At 40.5% G+C, this 20,822-nt stretch overlaps 1 long non-coding RNA gene across 1 annotated transcript; it reads right to left on the bottom strand.

Moving 5' to 3' along the window:
* Positions 1–11,958: 11,958 nt before the first annotated feature.
* On the bottom strand, positions 11,959–14,812 carry LOC116216377. Its single transcript, XR_004159050.1, has 3 exons — positions 14,640–14,812; positions 13,758–13,905; positions 11,959–12,482 (listed from the first exon to the last, which is right to left on the bottom strand). It is a non-coding gene; the product is annotated as an uncharacterized LOC116216377 (long non-coding RNA).
* Between the last annotated feature and the right edge of the window lie 6,010 nt (positions 14,813–20,822).

The following is a 20,822-nucleotide window of genomic DNA, read 5'->3' as shown; positions in this document are numbered from 1 at the left end:
AAAGGGAGAGAAAGAAAGAATAGAAGGCAAACATGTAAATAATCATAATTAATCTGAAGGCCTAAAGGCTGGCCTTGCTTCCCACTGAAGTTCACCATATGTTCTAGCACTTGTGTGAGACTCCCCAGCTCACGTGCTGTTCATTTGAGTAAGTGCACACAGACCTTCAGCATATTTGTATTTTTATTATGTAGAAGCTAACATTTAGCTTTCTTGCTGTGGGTGTGTTGCAGCATATGTTAGTGTTTATGTTGCAGTGAAAATGGATCTCTTGTCTGGAAAATATCTTTGTCTAATATTCTAGCCATTTGTTATTTTGACCTTTTTTGTAATGATGTTTTGTCAATAGTGAAGACAAAGATGAGTGGGATGAGCCAGGAAAAGGCAAGTCACTTGTGTGTGGCAGCCATGGCATACTATTTTTGCTAGGCCTTTGAGGAGATAACCGCATCCAGGTACAATTCAGAAGGTCAGCCTTAGCTGGAGGGAAATGATTTCTTTAAAGTGGCTATGGAATGCGAAGTGTTTTTTTTTCCTTTTTTCCTAATTCAGTTGGAAAACCCAATGTATTATAGCAGTGGTACACTGTTTTCTTAGCTTTCTTTGTATATGCACTATTCTTTTCATTTTTTTTTTTTAAACAATTTTATTTTTTAAATTTGTCATGGCAGAATCTTCAGCATTTTCAGTGGGAAATATGTTTATGTCATTGGCATCTGTTTTCTCCAGGGCCGGCAAAAAGAAGCACTCAATATGTTATTACTGGAATGAGACCAACTGATAACATGTTATGATTTTCTCTAATTAATGTCAAGAAAATGTAGTTCTAGCAACATTTTGAAGTGTTTCCACCGAATTTGGGGTCTGGTTTCCTTATAAAAGCCTCCATTGGAAATGTCACAACTTTTCTGTGTTCCAGGGTACATGGGAGTGGAATAAAGCCTTATCCAGCTCCCATGGTTGGCACTGCAGCCAAATCAAGAGGGAAGTCCCTGCAATGAATTCTGCCTGCACCCACAAATCAAAGTTTTTTTTCTGCACGGCCTCTTAACTGGGGAGAGGAGACATCTCTTAGGCAACACTTCTGCACCTGCCAGGGACTTGATGGGCAGCATAATTGTCCTCTGGCAGTGCTGGAGGTGCATCAGACCCCAGGGAGGACAGGGAGGTTTTGGGGTGCTGTGGCTATGCACTATGTGATGTCTGAGTAGTGCCTGCACTGTCTCCATCTGCTTGCAGTGAGAAGCTGAGCTGGCCGCTATGAGCTGCCCAGAATAGTAGGCCTACAGATGGGACTCAGGTGGATAGTCACAGATCATCTAGGTTGGAAAAGACCGTCAGGATCACCGAGATCAACCAACAACCTGACCTATTGAGTCCCATCACTAAACTGTGCCTATGAGTGCCACAAGACCATGATCTTAGTGCAGTGATTGCCTCCTACACCCAAAGTCTACTGCAAAAAATCTTCATCTAGCTTGAAGAATCAGTCACAACAGACATTGCTGGTAATAACTGGTCCTGTTATCACTTGGCCCAGGTGTGCCCTCATCTGCTCATCACACCTACTTTCTTTTGCTTTTATTTTATTTGCGTGTGTGTGTGTGTGTAACTCTCTGAGGCAGCTCCTGTGCCTTGAAAATCTTCATGTAAGAAAGAGTAAGAATAGTATGTCTTTGGTTCCCATTAATTTCATTTTCCATCATTCCCACGTGCTATGGACTGACCCTTGGTTTGTTTTTGGAAATATCTATCTTCTGTATTCACAGAAAAGTCTAATTTGATTATCTGCAGTCCTATGACTTTGTATGCCATGTTCAGGACAGATTCAGTAGTTAAGAGCTGTGGGTTTTTATGACTTCATGTGATGTCTCAAGCAAGGCATGTGAATTCATAATGAGCAGTAACAAAGGGTGCTTTTGCCTGTGTGAATATCAGATTCTCCACTTGTAGCACTGTGAACATTACTGCTTGTGAGTTCCACGCAAACAAGACCAGGAAAATGCCTGGAAATCTTTTCAGTTCAGAAATAATGTCTCCTAGGGCTCTGTGCCAAAGGTTTTATGGGAAATTTTACTTTTTTTTTCATGCAACTTCGCTTTGACTGCAACCCATGCACATTTCAAAACTATGCTAACTACACCAAAAATAAAAAGACAAATTAGGTTTGAAGTCCAAAGTAATTACTGTTACAAGGATTAGAAAAAAAGTTGTTGAAATATGCTTTTAACCTTGATTTGACAGTATTTACAGGATTGATGTTTCCTGAATCTCTGCAAGCAATATGTTCCAGGCCTGCTGGACATAATATAAAAAGTCTCTGACACTTAATGATTTATAGCAGTACTGTGTTTCTGTACAAGCTGGAGCCCAATATCTACTGAGTACAGAACATGACCAGGGCAACAGGGAACCAAAACCTCATTTAGTTATACAGAAGCCTAAATTGAGTAGTGCTTTAAAAATCAACAGGATCTTAAAATGAGTCTTGTAAGCAACTCAGCAGCAAGTGAAAGATTTTGGATGTGAGGAGGGTATTTTTGACTGGCTTTATGCTGGGCTGAAGCTGGGACAGCTGGATTCTGTGCAGTTCTTGCTCCAGGGAAGTCTGTGAGAAAAGACATATCCATAATCTGGTAACTGTCCCTGTTTCCATTTTTAGTTGTTTCTTCTCTTTAGATCATCAGAAACAGTTGTGTTGTTTTTTACTTTGTTTGTTCATTTCTTTCTCTCCAGTTTCAGATCAGTAACTACTCTTTTCCAAGTCATTTGCCAAAAATGACAAAACGACAGAAAATCCGAGGTTCTCTGGCATCAGGTCATCCAAGTGCATTTCCATTTGGTAGTTTACTGGTTTTTGTTTTTGCTTCTTCTTAAATGAAAAGTTTGTTGATTCACTGCAAATAAGATATCACAAGCCACCCTAACTGACATGTAGTGGAAATGTTGGTTTTTGTGTGTTTGGGAAAAATAATACATGAAGAGGGGAAGTATCTGTACAGCTATGACAATTTTCTGTATGTTGCATGGCTAGTATTTATTCAAATTTTGAAATCATAAGGAAGAAATAAGAGGTTTCAGTATTTTGTCATGAGATGATTTTTCCAGTGATATTGCTTTGTCTTGCTAAGGTGCATCCTGACGTGCACCACAAAGATAGGGGGTTGCTTATGTAAGAGAGGTTAGGCTGTTTTATGAATAAAATACCAAACAAAATGTCTAGATTTCCATTGCAGAAACTCTTTGCACTGTTCAGTCTTCAGTGTCTTCAAAGCAGCTATTACCAGGTGCTGCAAGGCAACAGCTATTAATAATGCACTGTCATAGCCTGCTCAGCCTTTCCCTCTTGGATACACACCAGCCCACTGTGGGAGTATCCCCCAAATTGGAGCCACATGTCTTTGTGCTTTCTCATTCTGGGCAGAGTCCAGGGATTTTCTCCGATGTGGGTTTCTAGGAACATTTTTGTGGCAGAAAGTCTTTCTAGGATTCTCTATGAGCTGAGGGCCTAGAAACACAGAGTTGTTCTTTCCTCAGCATTTGTAGTTCCTCAGAATCAGCTCTGTTAACTTCCTGCTGGAAAAAGGGTGGCCTGCAGTACAAGCGAATGCCTTCTCATCTGCTTTCCCTTGCCCTGTTCTGTTCTTGAAAGTCCTAGGAGAAAATTTTTTTTTATAGTTTTGTTCCATCTAGTCAAGATTAATTTTGGTGCTGATAATCCTGACTGAGAAATCTATTCTGAGACAGAGATGTAGCAGATGTAGCCACTGCTCCAAAAATTACAGGGCCAAGACTCATAACAAATATTCATGAGGGTTTCAATGTACCGAATGTCAGTGGAGACAATTACTAAAGGGAGAATTACTCTCCCTCTACCTCTATTCCTTGAACCATGGCACAGATATGTTTACCCTGCATCTGCACCACAGTAGTTGTGCATTTCAGAAAGCTGTGTATGGAAGCAGAATTTTCTGTGCTTTCTAAGCACATCCTGAAGAGGTTTTGGATTGTCCTTATTAACAAACCAAACTGTTATTCATGTCTTTACTTTTGTGGAAATACCGTGCTTTCTTGTAGTCTGAGTTACTAGGCACTATTTAATGCTGTTAGAACATTTCCATGTAGGATTTTCTGGGGGGCAAAATTCAGCTTTCTATGAAACACGCTGCATTCAAATTGGAAGAAATTGTTCCCCCTTAGTCTATCAGTAAATCCACTGCGCTGTCCTGAGGTAGTTGGAAACAACTCTCTCTAACATCTTTAAGCCATAAAGATCTGAAGATGACAAAGTGTTTGTGGCATCTCTTGCTTCTTGCTATTTTTCTTGATAACTAGACTCTGGGGAAAAGTCTTCAAATCCTTAAACAAGCTGAAGGAGATCACTCCCTCTGATCTGCACTGTGGAAACTGCTCACTGCTTGCTCTGCACTTGTCTGTGGAAGAGCCACATGTGGGACACCAGTGGATCTTTCACCTGCAGGAATTGTGCTCACTGCAGAGTAAGATCCAGATACAATACAGGCTGGGAGAAGGAGGGTTTCTTTTTCTCCTTGATGATACTGTATTGGCTTGAAGAAAAGAAAATGTATATTTCCAGAATACCTGGAAGGATGCCTGGTCTGGAAAAAAAAAAAAGGAAAGAATGAGTCTTCCAGATTCTACTTTTTCCCCTTTGAAAGGAAAAAATGAGGGATCCGTGTAATAGATTTCTGACCCTTGCACAGCAATGTCAGATTTAGCTGCTGTTTGCTCTCCAAGAATGAGCACAACTGCTGCATTCTGGCACGATATAAGTGTTTTTCCTATTTTTGCCTTTTATGATCTTTCTGAACATTTACACCAAATTAGTTACCACGAAGTCTGAACATACACTTGGTTATGGGCCAGTAAAATACAAACTGTATAGCCATTTGGAAACTTATATTAGAAAACATTTGCTTAAATTCTTTGTGCATGTATGGCATTAGACTAAATGAATCACAGTAATGTTTTACATCATAGTTGTACCTGGCAACTGAGGATCTTTCTTGAAGAATTTATGAACTAACTAGATTTGCTCTGACTATTTTGTCAGGTATCTGGTTTTTCCACCTTGTGTTATTATGTCCATGAATAATTCCTTCTACAGTTTTTGTTGTTGTTGTTGTTGTTGTTGTTGTTGTTGTTTGTTTTTTTTCTCTCTTTGTGAGGAGTCCAGGCCAACTTTCTCTGCTTCCTTGGTGGTTCTTGTAAGGAATTATTGCTGAGTAATTCTTGATTTTTATAGTGATGAGGCTGAACAGATACCTTAAGTAACTCAATGTGACTATCTCCCCGATTTCAAAAACCACTGCTCATTAATTTTCCCCTGCATTTTTCTTTCAGTTAGTGTTACTTATAAACCAATATTCAACATAAACTACTAATAAAGATTATTTGCCTGAAGCTTTCTCTCATGGGCATCCCTAAAATTTAGGAAATATCATGAAAAGGTGAACAATGTGTAATTTTCTAAAAATTTTGTATGTGTTTGCACAATGATTGTTATGAAGCATGTGCTGAGAAACCTGAGGGCCAAGAATGACCGTAATTTCCTTTTATTATTTCCATACAGCAACACTGTGGCAAAATAAATCTGGAACAATCTTTAGCCTTGAACTCTTATTGCTAGATGAGAGTTGGAAGTAGAATAGATGCATACAGAAAATGTGCAAGGAAAGATTTCTGAATCTTTCTATACGTATCACTGCTAGCAAAGTGTTAGGGGCTCTGTAGGTATTCTGCAGGTAACGCTCCTGCTCCACTGTGGAGCTGAACCTACAGCTCTCACTGCTGAAGAAGCTCTTTCATGTTACTTCTCCGCTTTCTCATCTAAGGAGAAGCGCGGTCAAAGCACATCATTAAAAACTCTGGAGCACTTGTAACATTTCCGTAAAGGAAAAGATACCAGTTAGTAACTGTACCTTATTGCAAACAGTCTTATAGGCATGTGTGACCTTGACCTGCATCAGAAGCTTCAGAAAGCCATTCACAGTAGCGCTTCTCATATTTCCTGGAGGCACAGAACATACTGGCAGTTCAGCCTTTAGGAATTGATTTAAGTTGGGAAGATCCAATGGACCAAGCTGAATTGTGCTCTGGGTGAGTAAAGCTCCTTTGAAAGAAGCACTCATTCTTTTCAGTGATTTTGTTCCTGAAGCAGTGAATTTGTTGCACTGTCTCTTGCTTATGAGACCACCTTCCTTTTTGCTACTCTCTCCTCCTCTTTCTTTCCCTTTTATGTATTAATTCACCGTTGTCATGATTTATCTAGCAATGCAATGTGCAAGACATGAAAATCTATATATCTATCATTCCTCCATCCGAACGCTAGGAAATGACATTTCAAAATTATTTTTTCCTTACACATTTGTCATATTTTTTTTTTCCAAAAAGAGACACTGTCTTCTGTGGATTAAAGAATACTGAGCTTTCCAGGATGGTTCAAAATGCCTGCTATATCCTATTTCATGTACTCTGTGTGGCACATGGAATAGAACAAGGGGCAGAAGCACTGCTCTTCTGTGGTTTTCTGCCTGATCCTTTGGCCAATAGTATGAAGCTAAATATTTTATGATTCTTGTAGAGCTAAAGGTACATGCATTTAGCATGTTATCCATCTGTAGCAATTTGAGGTTTAGTGCAAACATAAATTGTTCTTTAGGGAAGAATAAGAATCTGTGATAACTTGCTCCCACAACTGGCTGATCTCTATCAGCCTTGTGACAGTCCTTTAGGGACAGCTGGTTGCAATTAGCTCATTTATTATTGATTCAGCCTTTGGACAATTAATCAGAAGTAATCAGAGTGGTGCTTTGAAGTGTAAAAATATGTACATAAAAGCCAGGGATGCCCAAGCTTGCTGAAGGAAGCATGTGGTGAACATTGTCCTGAGAACGAATGCAACACTGTCTTCTTCATGATTTGAAAAGAAGAGATTTTGGAAAATTTTTACTTCCTCTCTCTCATCTTCCCTTCTCTGTACAGTGTAGCTGTAGGAGAGGCAGAGCATAAATAACAGGACACATTGAGAAAAACTGTTCTTGAAAAATTTCAGCCCAATTGTAGATTTTTTTTCCCTGGTCACTCCTTCTTCAGGAAAAGCCCTGCCTCCCTGAAGTTGTAAGGCACTGAAGCCTGAAATTAGCTTTGTGATCTTATTACTCCAGCCCTTGTGCTTTTTTTTCTTTCCTCTGCACATCCACGTATTAGTTGTTACTTCTATTCTTTATAATTTAATTCAGATGTAACATAATCTTGTAGGAGTAAGTGTTTTTGTCTCTTTTTGTTGTTGTATTTTTGTTTCTATAGAACATGAACAGTAGTGTCTAGATGCTAGGGAAGAACACTGGTGTAGTGTAAGGAGCAGATATAAACTAGTTTTAAAAGCCTTTAATGGTCAAGAGTTATAACTGCAAAATGAAAGTCATTTACAGAACTGGGTTCTAATTAGAAACAGATTTTTACAGAAAAATGATCTTCTGTGTGGAGCTTCTGAAAACACAACAGAAAAATTATTTTCCTGTTTCCTCCTTTATCTGTGCGGTTTAGAAATGAAAGCTCGTTTTAGTGTAAACAGGTTTTTTAGTTAAGGAAATTAAGCTATGCTCTGTCTTCATTTATATATATGTATATTTTTGCAAAAGACATACTTTTCATGCAAAGAAATGTTTCCTCTTCTCCACACTCTCATTCTAAGTTCATGAGGAGAACTGGATATAATTTGAAGGTTCAATGCATTCTCCTGTTTGATGATTATTTTTTCCCTCTAAAGGAGGTGGAGATGCTTGGGTGAAAAGGCTGCAGTCTTGTTGAACTTCTCCCATTTTGGAGGTAAAGTACTATGGAGTGTAACTGAGACTGAGGCACTGGTGCATTACAAAATTATTGCCAGCGTCACATAGTGTTTGAGATTAATTTAGCCATAGGTCTTGTTGTCTGAAAAACTTAAGAGTAACATTCTAAACGAGAGTCCCAACTATGTATTTAATTTAGATTTAATATGACAGTTATTTGTTCTGCTAATAAAAACCCTATTGCATATTTAAAACACATCAATTGACAATTAACACAGATGTAGTAGATTCAGAAATCTTTGATGAAAGCATTTGAAAGCTTCAATTGGCATTAACAATTACTGTAAATTGACAGCATTAGTGTGTGTGACTGTCTTTTTAAATCTAGTGGATCTTGTCCATTCTGGAACAGAATGCTATGGCTTTTCTTTGGCTGGCTACCTCAGTTGAGCTGTTTTGTGTGTAGTTCAGCCACTGCTTTTTCAATAGTTTTCAATACAAGTTTGTAGGTGCTGCCACTTGAGATGAGTAGTCACTTTCCTGATCTGAGAATAGAAACTTTTAACTGCGCACTGGTTTTGAAGATGATGCACTTTGTGTGATGCCTCCTTGGAAAATAACGATATCTGTAAAGTAGCATTTCCCTCTCTTCTGGAGTCTGGAAGCTAGGCTTACTGCAATTCCAGTGAGGATGTGTAGTATATCTGCACGTGCATAGTGATGTAGCATTTGACTGAAGTGGTTGCACACAGAAAAGCTGATACAGCTTCATTGCAGCATGGTGCAGGTCAGCCTGAGGTGCTTTTATGCCCTTGCTGAGCAGCATCCTCTGTGTGCTGCAAGGAATGTAGTTAATCCTAGGGATAGCTGTTAGTGATGTAGTTCATAATTTTCTATGAAGCATCTGCTAGGGAAAGCCTCTGGCTATGCTAATTGACAAGCTAAGGCCAACTGGAGCTGTTGGTGGAGTCTTTGTGGATGGTGCTGCATTGCTATCTTGTGTTCCTGTTCTCATCTTTTTGGGAAATGTAATTTAGTGATCCACCTTGCATAGGAGTGACAGGTAACTTTGACCTCACAACACCCTTGCTGAGGGAAACCTTAGCTTGAGGTCTATTGGAAGAAACAAAAGAATGGAAAGACTTTCTCCCCTCTGGGAGATCTCTTCATGGAAGATCAGGCATAGAACGTGTGGGGGCAATGTGTTCCTTCTGGATGTGCAGATTTTTTTTTAATTCGCCATCTTTTTTGGAAGATGCCAGTCAATGTGAAGGAGCATATACTTTGCCAGGGCAATCATCTTCTGCTTTTCTTCTTTTTAGCTTTTAGGGAAGTAGGAAGAGAGTAGTTTAGGTATCTGTGCTGCACTTTGGTTCCAGGCAAACCTGCCCTCTGCTTTCTGTCTTGCATGAAGAATAGTCCTGTCTGCTGTCCAGTTAATGCCTCAGCAGTATCGTCTATTATTCTACTCCTACTCCTGCTCAACAAGCTTTGAGTCAACTTCAGCTAGGCACATTTGATTTGATGATAGCAGCATTCCCTAATGCACAGCAAGACCCTGGACAGGCACTACACATGGTCTTGCCTCGAGGGCTGGAATGCAGCCTTGTAGTAGGATCTAGTAAGGATGTATTATTATAAATCCTTATCATGTTTATTTCACTTTTCATTCTCATTCCTTCCAATCTTCTGATAGTTCGCCTCGGGGCAGAGTCAGCTATATATCCAAAGATGCAACTTTACATTGAATTAATGTGCATCTCTTTGCCTGTTAAAAAGTTAACAAAAGAAGAGTAGGTGTCACTATTTTGCTTATGGTGGGAATTTGATGACGCACTGAACCAAGCAAAACACACTTCCAGAATCTTAACTAGTTTGATTGCATCGTCGACACTGTTATTTCGACAGCCCCACTCTCTGGCATCTGGCATAATTGGAAGCAGCAGCCAGCAGGTATCAGATGTCAGTATGAATTGCCTCCTGCTGTGTGAGCACTGACTATGAAATTGATTTGCTGTCTTCTTTACGCAGTTTTGTAATGAAAGTAATGTGAAGTACCAAACGGACAAATTCCGTTTTTGTGTACATACAGTTAAAATAAGTATATGTATAAAAATTAGAGAGGGGAAAATATGTCAACAGGAGTGTAGTATGGCACCATTAGGCCCTGCTTCCTCACAGGTGGTTGTGGTTGCAGTCCCCTATGTTTTTTTAGAAACTGAGCTAAACCAATAGCTGGAAACCAATTTCTTTGGGTACTTGTATGGATCAAAAGCATAAAACATGAGGAAGAAGAACCCTTCAGTGAGTGAATTTATATCTCTATTTTACTTACTGGAGATAATAAGGCAAGAGAGAGACAGGCTGGAAAACAAGTCTCCAACCTGGAGCAAATTTTTCCCTGATTTGTCATCAGGATGATTGAGAGCCCTAGGACTATAAAACTGGCCTGAGCAAACTCAGTGGTAAATTTCTGTTGATTTACTGTAGCCAGAATGTTGCCTTAGGGCACATCAGAAAAAAATGACCAGTTTCAGAGCCTTCAAGATGCTGTCATGTAGAGCAATTTCACAAATATTTATAAAGGTAACATCTGTTGAACCAGCTATCTTAACCACCGATTTAAGGCACGGCTAGGAGGTTTAGACTGGTAAAGAGGTGTTGTCACCATTCCTAGCCTTGAGAAAAGCCGGATTGATGGCTTCCAGGCAATAGCAGTACAAACCACAGAGCTGAGGCTTCACTAAGAAGAACTATGCCCATTCTCTAGCAGAATAAGAACTGGTTATGAAAAAAGAGTGTTTATGAGCCTCTTTCTCACGTTGAGGCAACACTTGGCTTTGATACAAGAGGGCTTAGTCAGCTCCTACTGTATTCAAATTAAGGTTTTTCAACAGAGAAATTGCAACACATTCCCTTCCTGAGATGAAATCAGCTTGAGCATCGATTAGTGATTTCATCCACCTTTCAGACAAGTGCAATGAAGAAAAATATTCCCAACATCTGGTTATGTGAGGCTAAAAGCACAGTGTTTAATTGTGTTTTTGTTCTGACACCCAGTTGCATAGCAATAAGGGGGAACATATGATACAATAATCTATATATAGGATAGGTGGGGCCAAACCTCTGACTGGAGGCCAGTTAGTCTGGTATTGCAATTTTGGTGCTGACATGAAGGCAGCTGGTAACCTTCAGCAGGTCACTAGAAGTTCTTCCTAATTTAATTTCAGCTCCTCTGTTGGTAACGGACAGATCTGTGGCTGTCTTGGGATTGACGCTTGGCATAACAGGATCCAACTGGCCATTTCATACTGAGAAAGGTAACAGGTGTCCCAAAAATCAGAGGACTGGTTCTACCACAGGATAAGCACAAGACAGTTTACAGGGTGCTGGCTGCTGTGTTCAGGGGGCAATTTCTCACAGAAATAGGAAAATGCTGCAGTTTTCTTCCTTGCAAAGCAATCAGCTTTGTTTGTATCTGGACACAGGGGAGATAGAGGTCATTTGTTCAAGCAGTTGTCCCCTTGCTTTTCCCCACCACAAGATGAAGACAACAGTGCTTTGGCTCCTCCATATGTCTAGACCGCTTTCTTTCCTCAGTCATGGGTAACAGCTCGTTTTCCCTATTTTGGAGTCAAGGTCTGATTTCACAGCCTGAGCCCAACTGCAAGGCTAGATCCAGATGCTTATGCTGTCTGGTGGGTTTAGGCCATTTCCCATAGAAGCAGAGTTTCTGTGAGCTTTTAGCCCTGTGATTCCACTTCAAGGAAAAGTTGTGATTCCATCTGCAAGAAAGTGCTGTTTTAGTTCTCTCTGCAGCTCACTCTCTAGAAGGATACGCTGCACAAAACCCTCCCACCTCCATGCCAAAGCACTGTGTGGTCTTGCTCAATGGCAAGACACCACTGACTCAGCCCAATTTGCTGCTGTTTTTTCTCCCATTTTCTGGAGAAGCCTCCCTAAGGTGTGCAGGCTTCCAACAGAAAATGGTGGAGGAGGGTGACGAAGACTAAAACTGCAAAAAATTGAGATTTATTAGGGAAACTGTTGCCTGCTGCTTTGTCTGTCATCAAAATCAGGAGAGGAGCAAAGACCTGACCCAACACAATTTCCTGTCCTGTTTTAAGTAAGAAAAGTCCCATCATTTGTTTAAAGTGTACCATTACTGGAGACAACAAAGTTTTATTTTTGTTGTTGTTCCAATGCATTCATTAATGGAGAAAAGAAGGTCCTGAAAAGAATGAAGTACAAAGCTGAATAAATTAAACAGACTTAAAACAGTGAATTTTATAATCCATGTAACAGATTCTTCCAAGCTGTGTCCTTCCAGTCTCTTCCCTTCATTGTTGTGCTGTGGATGTGAATGAACAGTAACACTGGGCATCAGTCTCCATAAGCCTGTTCTCTTTTTTCCCTGTAACATGTAGCTGCCACTCTGCAGCAACTTCTCTGACTTTCCAACTTAAATAGGCTCCTTACGAGGATTCAATAACCCACATTTTTCAACTGAAGTTGAATCTGATTGCACGTTTAAATCCAATATGTTGGGGGAGGTCCAGAAGAGGTCTGTGAGGATCTGTGTCCTTTCTCTTACTTCTTTCAGATGACTGTTCAACTGTTGTTTCCTTGGTTTATTTCTCATTAAAGGAATAGACCATCCTTCTGTTTCTGGATTAATTTAAAGATAAATTTCAGGGGGATTAGCGTAAGCAGAATGGTTAAATTCCTGTCTAATTCTTACTGAAAACTTACCCTTCGGCTATTGTTTTAGTAGCAGTGAAACTTCTGCAAGTGCATGACTTATCTGAATGTTTTACTGTTCCCTTTACAGCAAATGTTGCAGCATGCACATTTGATGTCAAGTTCCTCTTGTGAGCATTTAAGTTTTAGTGACATGAGTATCACACAGATGGACATGAGAACCAGGCTGTTAACACAGTCTCTCAGTACCCTTTTGTTTATGCCTATGACCCGGTCACGTAGTACAAAGAACTTCCTGCTAAACTACATGCAGCTGCCTGGCTGAAAAGCATGTGAGAGCTTTATTTGTCCGGCCTGAAGCCTGAGATCTTCTTAGAACAGGCTCCCAGATCCCACCCTCTCTGGAGACTGGTGATATCACTGCCCAGGCTTCTGAGAGATCCTGGCCTGTCTGGAATCTGCGGTCAGGGATCTGCTGGGTATTACAACATGTATTTCAGCCTGCGGCTCCAAATAAACTGCCCCAGTAAGGCTATGGTCTCTCTAGGGCTTCAAAGCAACACCACCCAATTTTGTCCAGGGTAACAAAGTGACGCATAGGGGACACAAAACGAGGCTTGGCTGGCTTATCTCCTTTCTTAAAATCTATTTCAATAGACCCACCCTCCACCCCTGTGAATGTCTTGTGCTGCCAGAAAAACTGGTCAGAATTCTATTCTCATTTTTTGATTTATGAAGGATCTAAAGATCAGTCTTAATCCAAATGCTTCTTGAGATGGCTGCACCGCATTCACATACTTGACATAGCCCATGGTCAGGAGGAGTCAGAGGTTTTAGGGTCTTGTGGTGATCTCTGGCACTTTGGCAAGTAGTTGGACAAGCGAAATGCAGAATTTCTTTGCAGCTGTCCAACACCTCAGGTACCCAAATGGCAAAAGAGTGTGCTGATCAGACAACACACATTCCTTAATTGGTGTTTGTGGAACTGAATATTTAGAAGATTTTTCTCAACTACTGGGCATCTAACAATATACCCTAGAGCCCAGGCCTCCCTATACCAGCTGGGCGGAAGATAAACTTTGAAGCAAAAGAGTCCTTGCTACAAATAATGATTGTGGTCTCAGAATAAGATGAAGTTGCAGATGCAAACAGTAGAAAATGTAAAAATCATTTTAAAATTCTACATATTTCTCAACAACTTGAACTGAAACTCTATTTTCCAATACATCTTGTTTGACATACCCGTTTTCTTCCTGAGGCAGGAGATTGGTTTTGCTCTTCACATTTCCTTGAAAAGCCATGCCTCCCTTTATCATCTCCCAACACGTGGAGCACCACTCTCACGCTTCTTATGTCTTCGGTCTTTCTTACATCCTCATTTCAACACTAGCTAGTGATCGCATGAGAAAGCAATATTAGGAAGCCATTTGGTATATTTTTAGCAGTGTTCAGATTGAAGTAGCAATGAGAAGGAAGGAATGCCAGCCACATGTGACCAACCAGCTGTCAGTGGCCCACATTTTGGAAATCACTGATTCAAGATACTGATAATAGGTTGTGGAAAGTTTCCCTTTTAGATCACTATTTCTGATTGACCCAAGCTAAACATGATAGGAAGGTCATCTCAGCTATAAACAACTATAAAATATGTGAGCACTGTGCTTTTTAACGAAAGAGAAATATTTTAATTGGAAGTATGTTTCTTTTGCACTGCTTTAGCAACAGGAGCAACTGAAACATTGCTGTGGCTGGGATGGAGAGATTGTGTACTTCCTCCTTGCTATTGGGCACTTGGTCACACTGCAGTAAGTGCTGTGGTCTTGTCTTCTCTGATGTGAAGAGAGAGGAAACCATTAAACAGGTCTAGCTCTATAAATAATAGTATAACAACAACAGCAACAGCAAAAAACTAATACATGAAATGTGAGCAAATGTTAATTTTCCTCCTTGAACATTTTGCCATATACAGCTATTGGCTATGACCTTCAGCTCATCACTCTTCCTGTTTTCTTAATCTGCGAGTATTTTAGGAACCAATAACCCCTTGTTATCTGGCACTTATTAGTACATATGCATCAAAGACATCCACTTGCTAGAGCTTTGCATGCTTCTAGAGTTATTTACCTGTACATTTGAGTAGACTTTGCTCTGCTTGTACATTGTCTGTCTCTGAACACCCTGCTCCAGTTTCAGCCAAGCTTGTCAGCTCAGCTACAAGGGACTGTAGTGGTTTTCAGCTTTGTTTTCTCCTGCTGACTCTCAGACCAACTCTGAGCACAGCAGGGAGTTGGGCAAGACCTTTCCAGGCCCCAGCATGTGCACAAAGTGGGTTGAAGAATGACTCAGTCAGCCAAGTCTACTTAGGTGAACAGTGTCCCATGCTCCAGCTGACAAGGGGAAGCAGCCTGAGTGCTACTCCTAGAGCTGTTATGTCCCAGTGTGAGATTCATTTCTTTTCATGGAGTTCTATTCCTTGCCAAACTGCTTGCGCCATGCTGACTGCCGAGGAGGTGGCAGGCACTATGCAGCTGTGATGGACATTGTAGGACTGAGTTCCTTTGTGTTTTAATTGCAGCCATAGTTTGATTCCAAAGAAGTACCCCAGCAACAATCTTTCAACCTCCAGGGAGGCCATTTATTTTATTTTTTTTAGGATGCATTTTGTAAATCACTCAGGTGATGGCAAGTTTATGTATTTGGATGGCAAATTTATGTTGCACTGTTGGTTTCAAGGAAATGCAATTGTGTGCATGGACTTTGGACTGCTGACCTTTAAACGGAATGAATTTTTTAAAGAAGTGTGAAGTAGCCTGTTCATCTCCGCGAGAGGCACTCTGCTGAATGAAAATGCCCTCTGCAAAGACATAGAAAAATGAAAATTAAGGAGTGTGAGCTCCCACGTTCATCTTAGCCAGTAGTGCCTCCTTTCCAAGTTCCTCCAAGTACTCAGGACATTGTGACAAGCACTGACCACGTGTATATTCAGCCTCATGCTCTGTATTTTACAGAAGTTCCCAGAAACCTGGGAAGGATCCCCTAGTACTATATTCCACGAGGAGTTAGAGATTTGTTGCTCTCCCTACCTGACAAGAGCCAAGGTTTCCCAAGTCCTACTGAGGATAGAGAAAGGGCAGGGAAGAGAGGGAGACATGCATTCATTCCTTTGACTTGGAGATACACAGCTGTACACCCAAGTTACGAAGTCCTGTCCTTCTCCTCGGACTCCCTTTAACACCCTTCTTCTCTCTCCCCACACAACTGTGAGCTTCTCCTTTCTCCCCAGCACATGCTATCTATTTAGCTGCAATGCCATGTGAGCTTTCAGCTTTCCTGCTTTGATTTCTCTCAAACTACAAACTCTTTTGACAGAAGCAAAGTATGACTATATGATTTTTTCTTCTTTCCTGTTTTTCCCTCCTCCTATTTTCTGCTAACGGTTAGGTGTGAACTGACATTGTCTTGTTATAAGTTAGGTTCATAGGCATTGAGTGCTCTCTGAATATCCCCTTGGGCTCCAACCTCATCTGAAAATGAGTAGTCTAGAAAAACTCTTCGACTGCGCAGAGTACTCCACTTTATGAGCTCCTAAGGTTGATAGACTTCTCATTTAAAACGGAGTTTTCAATAATTTAGCCTGAAATCATGCATCCTGTGGTAAAGAATAGGCTTAGTGACTTCACTATTATGTCTCCAATAAACCATACTTCTAGCCTGAAATATAGAAAATAGTCCCACTTTGCACTTTTCTTCACAGATTCCTTGAATGTCTTAGTGATGCTATTTTGGTCTTCAAGCAAAGAAGGTTGTAAGGAGGCAACAGAGAAAACTGGGTACATAAATGGTAAATGGGAAGCTCCATTTAAAGGAGCAGTGCTAAATCAGCAGGGTAGAATTATCCCATGTTTTAAAATGCTGATTTTAAGGATACTGCATCTCATTTTATTTCCCAAGAATGGATGGCATATATTTACTAGGTATATTAAGTGATCAAGACTCAAATGTGAAGAAAGAGAGAGGAAAACCATTGCCACAATTTCTGGCTACTGAAGCTGCTCCTGCCACTGCTACAGTATTTGTTATATGTATGTTTTAGGAGCCAGTTACATAAATGTCTTCAAGTCAGGTATACACACCCTACACTGACCCACACAACATTTCAAAGCAGTTTATGTTAGCATGTGGATTTTAAAACCTTTTATAAAATGAGATGCTTAAACAAAGATGAGCTTCTCAGCTGTGAAGGAAAGACTGTTCTGCCTCAGTCAGTGTGTGCATCTTTAGCCCATTTAATTCAGCATCAGCTTGAATGAGACTCTGCTAATTGACAGTAGATGAGAGAATTTGTCCTTTTTTAAGGAACTCGGTGTAAATGGAAGTGGTGGGCGATGGCTTAGATTACACAATATCCAGCTCCTATGTGTTTTCAGTATGCAGAACTCATAAGCTACTGCTTGATGAATATGGCCTGAAATGATGCAGGTAACTTATTGTAATATTTTGCTGTGCTTTGTTCAGATTTATTTCACAGGCAGTCAGGTGGGACACCCTCTAGATTAAGACTTAGAACACACATTTTGAATCTGTAGACTTATACTTGAGGTGAAATAGGTATTGCTTTATGTTTTTCAGCAGTAATAGCTTGAATTGCCAGAAATAAGCATAATAACAAACTGCTTGTTTCCTGAGTCAGGCACATGCTGCATACAGCCATAGTCTCAGTGCACCAATACTCTCTTTGTTTTTTAATGAAAATAACAGGGATGGGAAATGGTCCAAGAAGAGCTTGTTCCCTTGGCTTGTCTGATATTCTTTTAAAAACTGTCTACTGCTATGAAAATATATAATTAGAAAGCTATTTAAAATGTGTGGGACTTCTGAGGAGAGGACTAGATTTAAACTTAGAACTGTAGTCAGCACATAAACCAATAAGCTAGTACACTGAAAATTTCAGTTTTCTGGGACATCTTTGGGTGAGTCCATTTATTAGAAATGTTATACAGAGTTGGGCTTTCCAACCAACAGTCCCACCCTTCCTTGTGTGCCTTTCTCAGATGTACTCCTTTCTTGTATCCTCCTCCTTGTAAACTCATTTATCCTGTTGCTTGCTTCACAAGGACTTTTCTGCATGTTCCTTTCAGATTAGCAGTCTGGGTAGTGGGTTTGGGGAAGCCTTCCAGCCTTTCAAAGCAGAATCAGAGGATTTTATTCTGTTCTATTTTAAAGTCCTCACCTTACAAAAGCTGTCTTTCTTAGTCCATGTCTTTCCTTTCTTCTCTTGACCTTCTGAATTTCTATCTTTTATCATACATTGGGTATGAATCTTTCCTCCCTAAAACATTAAAATGTCTGTAGCGATCTGCTTTAAAAGCTAAGAGCTCATGAAGGAACTTACAAAGTCCACGCATGACCATTCAGGTATGCATCCTTGCTGGTAAATACAAGGCCTAAAATTGTGGCTGAAGCAGTGGGAATTGTAATGCAGATGTGATGTCAGATGTGGTTATTGCTGTGGAGTAACTGCAATGTGTCCAAGCACTATTTGATCCTAGAGGAAAAGAAGACAGTCCTGCCAATATTCCCTAAACAACTAAAGACTTGTTCAGGGTGTATTTTGGGGTGCAGGGGTTTTGACTTGCTTGTTACTGTCAGTTTATTAAAAAAAAATTCTTTTTAGCTCTTGATGGATTATGCTAAAATATAGGACTGCTTCACCATGAATGTGAGTTTATGTCATAGGAGCATGTGCCACAGGCCTTCATGACAAAAGACATAGCTTGAGTCATCTGAGCCCACTGCTGCTGTCTCTGAGAAACCGAGGAATGGAGGAACCCAAGGAATGAGCTGTTCTATCAGCCGTCCAGTCAATCATTATTGGTCAGCTGCTGCTCGTGATGAATTCGGTCTGTGGGGATTTCATTCTGCATGGCTGGCAAACTGGTATGTGCTTCTGTCTGGGCTCTACAGCCCTGGACCTCATTTGAGGAGGCAGGCCTTTTGTTCTGTAACAGGCTTCAAATAGTTTGGCATCTGTTGATTTGTATTGTCTGTTCAACCATTTGTTGCGCTAGTGAACTTCCTTCTAATCACAGCTCCTAAGCAGTCTGCTCCCTTGTAACAACTCTTGCTTTAAAAAGTAAAGGTAGATGTGTGCTGACTGTGAGTTCCTGAACACTCTCACACTGGAAAGGTGAGGTTATTTGCACACGTGAGACAGAAACTAGGTATCAGGATTTGTTTCTGATTAGCTGCTTGGTCATACTACAGTTGCCATTTTCATGCCCCCATCAGGGCATGTTAGTGGAAAAGAGTACAAGCCATGTGTAATCCATACTTCCACTGCTTCACAGTGCTGCAGGAAGCAGAGCTGATGGACAAAAGAGAGTGGTACCGATTAGATCCGCAATGGTGATTCACAGCCTGGGATTACAGTTTCTGCAGTTTGCTTGAGTTTGTACAAACCGAATATCAGATAACATCACAATTTACATTTTCCATGGAACACTGTCTCAAGAATGTATTGATTTGTGCTGCATCAGATTACACAAGGGCTTGAGAAAGCCAGAAGGAGAATTTTACATTTTTCCTGCTGACATTTGAAAAACAGGATTATACGACTTCACATCTAGCCCTGTGTAACCTTCTGCAATCAGCCTTGGAAAGTCACTTAGGAATTACAAATTTTTAAGCTTATTTTTAACAGTTATGAACTCTTTTCAAATCCCTTGAAGGAAAGCATTTGTGTTCCAGTCACCTTAGCCATAAGGAAGATGCGGAGAGAGACAGTTGGAAAAAAGGCAAAAGATGATTGCAATTCACCCTTTGAGTTCAGTATCACTCTCTCTCTGCCCCAGACTATCAAGAACCCAGTGAAGATTTGTTCATTAGCGTTCCTGGGCTTATTGATAAATAGCTCTCGCTTCAAAAGCTGCTGTCGTATCAGTGAGGGTACTGCACAGAAAGGATTTCTGAGTGTTGAATGGAATTGGTCATCTCCTACCCTCCCAACTAGTTCTGCCTGTTATGTCACATCCTCAGTGTCAGATTGATGGGATGGTGATCCTGCCACTTGGACAGGAGTTGGATGCCTTTCATTACCCAGTTCATATTGCAGCATGCAATACCCAGCCCCCCAGTAGTTAATTAATTAATTAATGCTACAGAAATTGAACACTCAGTGGTTGATTTTCTTTTCCCACCTTAGTTGTACTTTGAAATCAAACTATTTCTAGAAGAGCAAATTAAGAAACTGAGCCATTAAAAGCCATAGTGCTAAGGTATATACTTAAATGTGCCCAATTTTCAGAGGAACTGAGCCTCTGTGTTTGCCAAGAAACACAGTTCTGAAAAAGCAGAGTTCATAGGCAATGCAAATTCTCTGCACCTCCTGAAAATCAGAGCTCTCTTAGTTATATGCCTACTTTAGTCATTGGAGTTTGGCATCAGATCTAACGTATGTGTGGAAATGAGTCGGGAGGGGGAAGCCAAGTTGTTGTTTGTTCTTTTTTTTTAACTTCTCAGCTGCTTTGCTTGGAAGTCACAGACTGCTCTTTGTAAGGGTGCAGCTGTGGCTAGTCCATCACACAGTATTTTATTTTAGGATAAGGCAAGTACCGAGGCAACGTAGCTCCTATTGTTACTTGTCTGTCATCCTATGTTAGTAGAATTCAATGCATGCAGTGTTTGCCAAGGAGATGAGGCATTAGAGCTGCATGTGTAGATGAAGGCTCCCCAGATGTGTTGTACTGAAAAGTTCAGAGCCCTGAGCACACCGCAATTACTTTTTCTTCTTTTGGTATCTGTATAATTCAGTGAGGCACCACAGACCCAATGGTCTCAAAGGAAGTAATAGCCTTTGCCACTGTGAGTCACTCTCTGATGCAATGGGAGGAGACATCTTCAGAGTGCTGAGCCAGGAGTTGTACAATCTAAAATGTCAACTTGAAACATGTCCAAGCACTACTTGAGAAATAACTGCAGAGTTGAATGCTCAGGTGCTGGAGATGCTTGGGTATTTGGAGAGCATTGCAGCTAAGAAAAATGACTTTAGACGTGTCTGAGAAAACAATGGAAACTGCTGAAATTGAGCTATTGAGAGATTCAATTTGTAATGAAGGAGAAGGAAATTACCTAATTGTTTCAGTGCGCTAGGAGATGAATGTATTTCTTCCTAGGGAGAACTCCTGTCTTGATGTAATGATGTTGTTAACTCCTGGATCTCTCTTCAAGAAAGTGGGATGCCACAGGTCTGCTGAACAGTTAATCTCATCTCTTTTGCTTCCCAGTTCACATCCACTGCATACTCCTTTG

This window comes from Meleagris gallopavo, chromosome 2 (genome assembly GCF_000146605.3).
Source record: "Meleagris gallopavo isolate NT-WF06-2002-E0010 breed Aviagen turkey brand Nicholas breeding stock chromosome 2, Turkey_5.1, whole genome shotgun sequence".
NCBI classification, from domain to species: Eukaryota; Metazoa; Chordata; class Aves; order Galliformes; family Phasianidae; genus Meleagris; species Meleagris gallopavo.
The sequence above is the reverse complement of the archived record's forward strand: the minus strand, read 5'-3'. Positions and strand labels throughout refer to the sequence as shown.